At 37.1% G+C, this 7,500-nt stretch overlaps 1 protein-coding gene across 4 annotated transcripts in view; it reads left to right on the top strand.

Annotated features, from left to right (window-relative positions):
* The first annotated feature begins 2,568 nt into the window (after positions 1–2,568).
* Positions 2,569–7,500, top strand: part of LOC106874027 (rhodopsin, GQ-coupled) — a 37,076-nt gene continuing 32,144 nt past the window's right edge. For 3 of the 4 annotated variants that reach the window (XM_089343041.1, XM_089343042.1, XM_089343040.1), the window contains exon 1: positions 2,795–3,417. The gene's annotated coding sequence lies outside the window, so the exon portion shown is untranslated. Of the gene's footprint in view, positions 3,418–7,500 lie in introns of all 4 variants that reach the window. The other variant, XM_089343039.1, reaches the window with a different exon arrangement.

Here is a 7,500-nt window from a genome sequence, read left to right as displayed (position 1 = left end):
TAACTGAAACTTGGGAAGGCGGAGGGGGCACCGGAATTGATAGGGAGTCGGTCGGATGGTCCCATCGGAATATACAGAGAGAGAGAGAGAGAGAGAGAGAGAGAGAGAGAGAGAGATAGTGTGTGTCTACTTTTATGCTAATATATATATATATGTGTGTGTGTGTGTGTGTGTGCGTGTGTGTGTGTGTGTGTGTGTGTAGACAGAGAGATAGATACATACATACATACATACATACATATATAGATATAGGTACAAATACATACAAGCACACAAAGTACGAACGCGCGCGCACGCACACATGCACTCTGTTATTACTCATAATTTCCCATATACCCACACGCCTTATTTTCACACGCCTTATTTTTCAGTTATTTATTATTATTATTATCATTATTATTATTACAATTCTTCTTCTTATTATTATTATTATTATCATTATTACTATTATTATTATTAACATTAATATTTACGTGACATAGATTGTTTTCGATCTGTTTAACAACACACATTATCTAATTTCCTCTTCTTATTCATAAACAGACACACACACATACAGAATGCGGCAAAAAAAAAAAAAGAACTGATATACCAATTCAAATCTCAAATTTAACCATACTAAAATAAAACAGTCGGAAACCACCTACCTAAAAATACCAGTACCATCTCCCTCACTTTATAACCACCAAAGAAATGACCATACAGAATATGAGATGTTTTTCAGCCGCTCCTTCTGTTTATATATATCTATGATGAGGATTGCTTCATCTTGAGAGATGATAGCCGTCCCATCAACACACACACCACAACCCCATCACACAGTACAATCGCTCCGTTGATGAGCCCTTGGATGACTTTTAAGACCAGCTACTAACTGACAGGGTTTAAAACACAAGTGGCAGATAATACAGTTCTATATTTTAGGAGATGAGGAATTATGTACATTATTTACATTGTTTACATTTGACGGATATTTGTCCTCATCTTGTTTGTTGTTAACACAAACGTTTCGGCTGATATACCCTCATATCTAGTTTCTTCAGGTTTTCCTTCACACAGTCTTTATAGGTAATGATCTTGGACACCAACAGCCTCTTACGAATGGTGTCGTATGTCAAAAAAATCTTGTAAGACACTATCTGGACTTAAAAAGACATAATTTCTCTTCTCCGTCTCAAATCACAATGTCTGGTCAATTATGTTTACATTCTATTATGATTTTCACTGGGACATTCCACCAGTACTCTTTCATATTTTGAGTGGCTACCACACCATACGCTCTTGTGACTTTGACATCAGGGTTATCCTTTCGACCAATCTCATTTTACAGTATGCTGGCTTCGACATCAGCGGAAAGGAACATACGTACCCTGAACTATTTAGAAATTTACCGCTACTCTACCCGGATTACAAGTTCAGAATTACACCCGTCATTGTTGGGGCCCTGGGATATGCAAACACATTGCCTAAGTACCAATCTTGAGAAATTGGGTTTCTCAAAACCAGAAAGAAGAAAGCTAATTCGCAGTTTACAGATTCCAGCCATCACTGGAACTGTAAAAATCTGCAAAACTTTCCAGAAGTTTATCATTTAAGTATGTCTAGACATGCAACTATACTCATGTGAATATTGAGAATATACACATAAACGAAAACATAAAAGTCTGCACATGCACTGATTCCAAATACTTGCACATGCGCACTCAAAACAGCACAAATATTTTGCTAATCCCGTTTAAAATTCCAGCGAAAGAGACATGGATCTAGGTTAGAAACTGGATATCTCTCCATTGGAAAGTCATTTAGAAAAAGAAAGTAAATAACATACATACATACATACATACAATTCGTCTCTTCTTACAAATATTTTCATTAGCACTAATGAGCTGGGTTGTATTTTTTTAATCTAATTAGTAAATAATTTCAATTAATTAAAAGAGTTATTTTCAGCTCACGGCAATATCAATGATAAACTGCACTTAGCTATACGCTCTACATGCAGAAGGCATGTGTGTGCATTCATCCTTGTTTTTATTCTTTACTTGTTTCAGTTATAAGACTGCGACCTAAACACACCAACACCGGTTGTCAAAGGTTGGACACGCATACACACACATCTATATATATATATATATATATATATATATATATATATATTCTACAAGATTCTTTCAGTTTCTGTCCACCACATTCACTCAGAAGGCTTTGGTCAGCCCAAGGCTATAATAAAAGACACTTGCCCAAAGTGCAACACAGTGGGACTGAACCTGGAACCATGTGGTTGGGAAGCAAGTCTCTTACCACACAACCACTTCTCCCCCCTGCCCTCAAAATGTACTTTGTGTGTTTTGCATGTGTGTATGTGTGTGTATGAATGCGAGTGTATGTATGTGTGCGAATGTGTGTCTATGAGTGTTTGTGTGTGTGTGTGTGTATTTTTCCTCTTATAAGTTTGTTTCTCTCTCTCTCTCTCTCAACTCGCGCCCCTCTTTCACCTTCTCCCCTTCCACCTCCTCCGCTTACTCCTCCCCTTCCTCCTACTCTCCCTCACCTCCCCATTTCATTTTGGCTGACAATAAACAAAATCGCAACTACATAATTTCTCTCTCACTCTTTCTCTCCCTCTCTCTCTCTCTCTCTCTCTCCCTTACGTTGTCACTCTCTCGCTCCTCTTCTCTATCTCTCTATCTCTCTTTATCCTGTTCTCTCTTTCCTCCTCTCTTTTTCTCCCACCCTCTTCATCTCTCTCTCTCTCTCTTTCTCTTTCTGTCGCTTTCATACACACACACACACACACACACACACACACACACGCGCGCGCGCGTAGTAATTACACACCACGCAAAACAACATAAGCACAACACACACACGTGTGCGAATCACACGTATGCGAATCACACGCGATTAATATATGCAAACCTAAACGCACACACACACCCACACACACGCACACCCACACGCCGGGCCTTAATGAAAACCCTCCAAGACTTGGCAGGAACGGAAGTGGTCTCAGTTCTCTTGTCCCTTTTTTATTTCATCCAACACAACAAACAACGCAACTGGAAAACATTTAAGAGGACAAGTCCCGCCGCCACCACCACCACCACCACAACCACAGCTGCTACTGCTGCTGCTGATGCAAAAACAATAGTAACTGTGTCGCTCCAACTGTAACCACAACACAGGCGAGAGTACTACTCCGTTACTACAGCATCGACAACCGGTGATACGGTACCTATTTAGTATACTCTCGCTGCTTTCAACCGTTAGCAACATAAACAACAACAAAAACGACGGAGGCGGCGGGTTAACGCGAAAGTTTGTTATTACTTTTTTTTCCTACATCGACTGGACAGATATTTTGAAGACAGGAGGTGATGTACGGCGATACACGGCGATATACGGGTACCCGGAGAGGTAAGGTACACCTCTTGTTCATTTGTATTAGAAATACATACCTTACGTACATAGATGCATATTTTGTATATAGTATACTGTGTGTGTGTGTGTGTATAAAATGGCTGATAGTTAGCAAGGTGAGACACACATAAGAAAGAAGGAAACAAAGGACCACTGATGAGCTCACAGAAGTGTGACGAAAGAACTCTGGCCGAAATAAGATTAAGATTAAGATTAATGTAATATAAAGCTGAAAAAAAAAAAAAAAAAAAAAATTAACACCAAATATACAGTGCGTGTGTTTTTATTGGCTAAACTGGCAATATGACCATCCCCAAGTACAACAACATATATATATATATATATATATATATATATATATATATGTATGTATGTATGTATATACTGACATAAGTTTCATGTGTGCATGCTTCTACATGCGTGCGTTCATACATGATATATAAACAGAGCGACAGACCGAGAGATAGAGAGAAAGAGAGAGATAGAGAGGGGAGCAGGAAGAAAGAAAGAAAGAAAGAAAGAAAGAGAGAGATACATAGAGACAGGTAGATAGATAGATAGATAGATAGATAGATAGATAGATAGACAAACAGACAGATAGATAGACAGACAGACAGACAGATTGATTGATTGAATGATTGATAGATAGATAGACAGATAGATTCCTGTGCATGCATATATATCATATATATATATATATATATATATATATATATATATATATATATATATATATATATATATATATATGATATATATATATATGATATATATATATATATATATATATATATATGATATGTGTGTGTTTGAGTGTGTGCATGTTTCTGTGCGCGCGTGGATGTGTGTGGGTGGCTGTTTACACCGTAGTAGCCGCGTCTTAAATTCATGTTATCGAACGGTTATTGTGATCAACATGCTCGGATTTCAAACATGTTCTATGTATTCTTATATTCTCCATCTGCATAATGTTATCATCCTATTATTATTATTATTATTATTATTATTATTATTATTATTATTATTATTATTATTATTATTATTATTATTATTATTATTATTATTATTATTATTATTATTATTATTATTATTATTATTATTATTATTATTATTATTATTATTATTATTATTATTATTGTTAAGGTGGCAGGCTGGCCGAATTGTTAGCACGTCGGGCGAAATGGTTAGCGGTATTTCCCCCGTCGCCACGTTCTGAGTTCAAATTCCGCCGAGGTCCACTTTGCCTTTAATCCTTTCGGGGGTCGATAAATTAAGTACCAGTTACACCCTGGGGTTGATGAAATCGACTAGTCCCCCGCCCCAAAAAAAGAAAGGATTATTATTATTATCATCATCATCATCATATCATACATAAAGTGGCGAGACGGCAGAATCATTACCACGCCGGACAAAATGCTTAGCAGCATTTTTTCCGGGACCTTACGTTCCGGGTTCAAATTCTGCTGATGTCAACTTTGAATTTCATCCTTTCGGGGGTCGATGAAATAACTACCAGTTGCACACTGGAGCCAATATAGTCCACTTACCCCAAATCACAATTGCTGGCATTGTGCCGTAATTTAAATCATTATATGAAAAGTATCGGTCCACAAACAGATGCCTCCAACCATTTCTGCGTGAAGGATAACAGGCCTAAACTTCGAGGTCACTGTCAACTTTTTTTTTTTCTAAAAGTTTATGAAAAGTATTTGAAAAGTATTGTTGAAAAGTATTGAGTATTTTCAGTCTAATGTGAAATGGATTTTGTTTTATAACTTGACATAAAGCACACACACACACACACACACACACACACACACACACACACACACACACACACACACACACGTTATAAGCAAGAGAGAAGAATACTCAATACCGAGTTAGAGTTAGGTTCGTTTGACGAGCTTGCGAAATTTTAAGTTGAACAGAGACGAATGAAACTTATTATAGGTGTGTGTGTATATATATATATATATATATATACACTCACACCCACATGTTTTATATATATATATATATATATATATATATATATACACACACTCACACCCACACGTAATATATATATATATATATATATATATATATATATATATAATTAAGGGATCAGCTGCTATTTCTGAACTTCGGTATATGGTGAAGCAAATATTTGCTGATCCCTTAATTATATTTATAAATATATATGAGCTTTTAAATAAGTTCTCCACCAATAATGGTGCTTTCATACCGATGGGCTTGGTAAAAATTGTTAATTGTTAATTGATCTATTAATTAATAAATTGATAATCCTTTACCCTTTTAATTTGTAATAATTATATATACATATATATATACATACATATATATATATATATATATATATATATATATATATATATATATATATATATATATATATATATATATATATATATATATATATATATATATAATGTACTGTTCCGTGGTAGAAAGGTCAACAAAAAATAGGTGCCCCATCTGGTGAGAGATAAATATTATTTATTTAAAAGACACAATACATGTCTTTAAGTGTTACTAATAGTTTCATATGTTGAGAAATACCTGAAATATATTCATCAGGCACAAAATTACATGTAACGAACTAGAAATTGAATATATATGGCTGGGCTAGAACCCAAGTCGTGACCGAACATGACCATCTCTTACAATCAAGAGTCCAAGAAGTACGTGTGCGTGAATTTGTTTCAAGTGGCTAAAGTGTTACACGGTTCTGATTCAATGTTTCAGCGCAATCAGCTTTAAAACCACCGGCACAACAGAAGCTGAGGCGAACGAAAACTAACAGCACTTCATGTTTCCATCTTTACTTATTTCAAAAATGTGTTCTCTCCATTTAAACATTCCAACTCTTTTAAACGTCTCTGCCTCGTGATCGGAACTGTAAAACCGTTTTCTACCCGGAAGACTGAGGCTCGATCTATCCATTGTTTATTTGCATCCATTACTGGATGCATATTTTGGTGAACTGCATCTACCTACGTCATGAAGGATCCCCGAGCCCCCAGATTACATTGACCCCCCAGTGCTCAACTGGTACTTGTATAATCGACCCCGAAAGGACGAAAGGCAAAGTGGACCTCGACGGAATTTGAACTTAGAACTTAATGCAGTTAAGCATCTCGTCCGGCGTGCTAACCACTCTGCCAACTGGCCGCCTTGGGCAGTCAGTTATTTGGGGCCTCTCTTTGTGTGTGTGTGTGTGTGTGTGTGTGTGTGTGTGTGAGTGAGTGTGTGAGAGTATATGTGTACATGTGTGTGTTAGTTTGTGTAAGTGTGTCTGTGCCTGTGTGTGTGAGTGTAAGCGTGTGTATGTGAGTGTGTGTGCGTGTGTATGCGCGCGCGTTTGTGGCTAATGCTGTTTCTGCATTGAGCGAGTTTTGGCTGCTCTTTCTAGCAGGTTGAGTGTCCACGTTGTTGATCCTTGACTGGCCACCAGGAGATTATAATTTCGTTACTTCGGTTTAGCCCTAGGTCAAGCCCGACTGCGCAGACCCATGATCAAAGGCATTCCTACCAAACATCGCTTCCTCATTTTCCTGTTGGACATTGTGATTCTAGGACTACATTATCCGTAATTCCTTCCATCACAGGGATGATGCGTTTTGCGGCCGATTTAGTCTCTATTTCTAGCAGGTCGAGAGACCACTTTTCTACATATTCTGCATCGTCTACATTTTCAGATAATTCTAGCGAGTGTGTGTCATTCGAAGCCCCACACGTCATGGGAAAGGAAAAAGTTACGGAAGCAGTGGGTCGTAGCGCTGGGGTGGAGGAATAAAAATAGAAATTAAAAAAAAAAAGACAGAAAAGAAAAGGGAAAAAATTATTTTTGTTTTTTCCAAAATCGTAATTTCCGTTGTATTAAAGGAGTCAAGAAAATGATGGAGGTGGGGAGGGGGTTAACCTTTTCCATCTCTCCCTCCCCATAAAGCATGGGAGATCTAGTCAGAAACTCCACCAAATTTCACTTATCTGATCTTAATTCGAGTTATCTTCCCTGCCATGTGTTTTTTTTTTTGTTCTATGTTCTTTATCTAGCTTTTTTAAACAACCCCG

Source organism: Octopus bimaculoides, chromosome 26, assembly GCF_046866305.1.
Source record: "Octopus bimaculoides isolate indiv1 chromosome 26, ASM4686630v1, whole genome shotgun sequence".
Taxonomy (NCBI): Eukaryota; Metazoa; Mollusca; class Cephalopoda; order Octopoda; family Octopodidae; genus Octopus; species Octopus bimaculoides.
The sequence above is the reverse complement of the archived record's forward strand: the minus strand, read 5'-3'. Positions and strand labels throughout refer to the sequence as shown.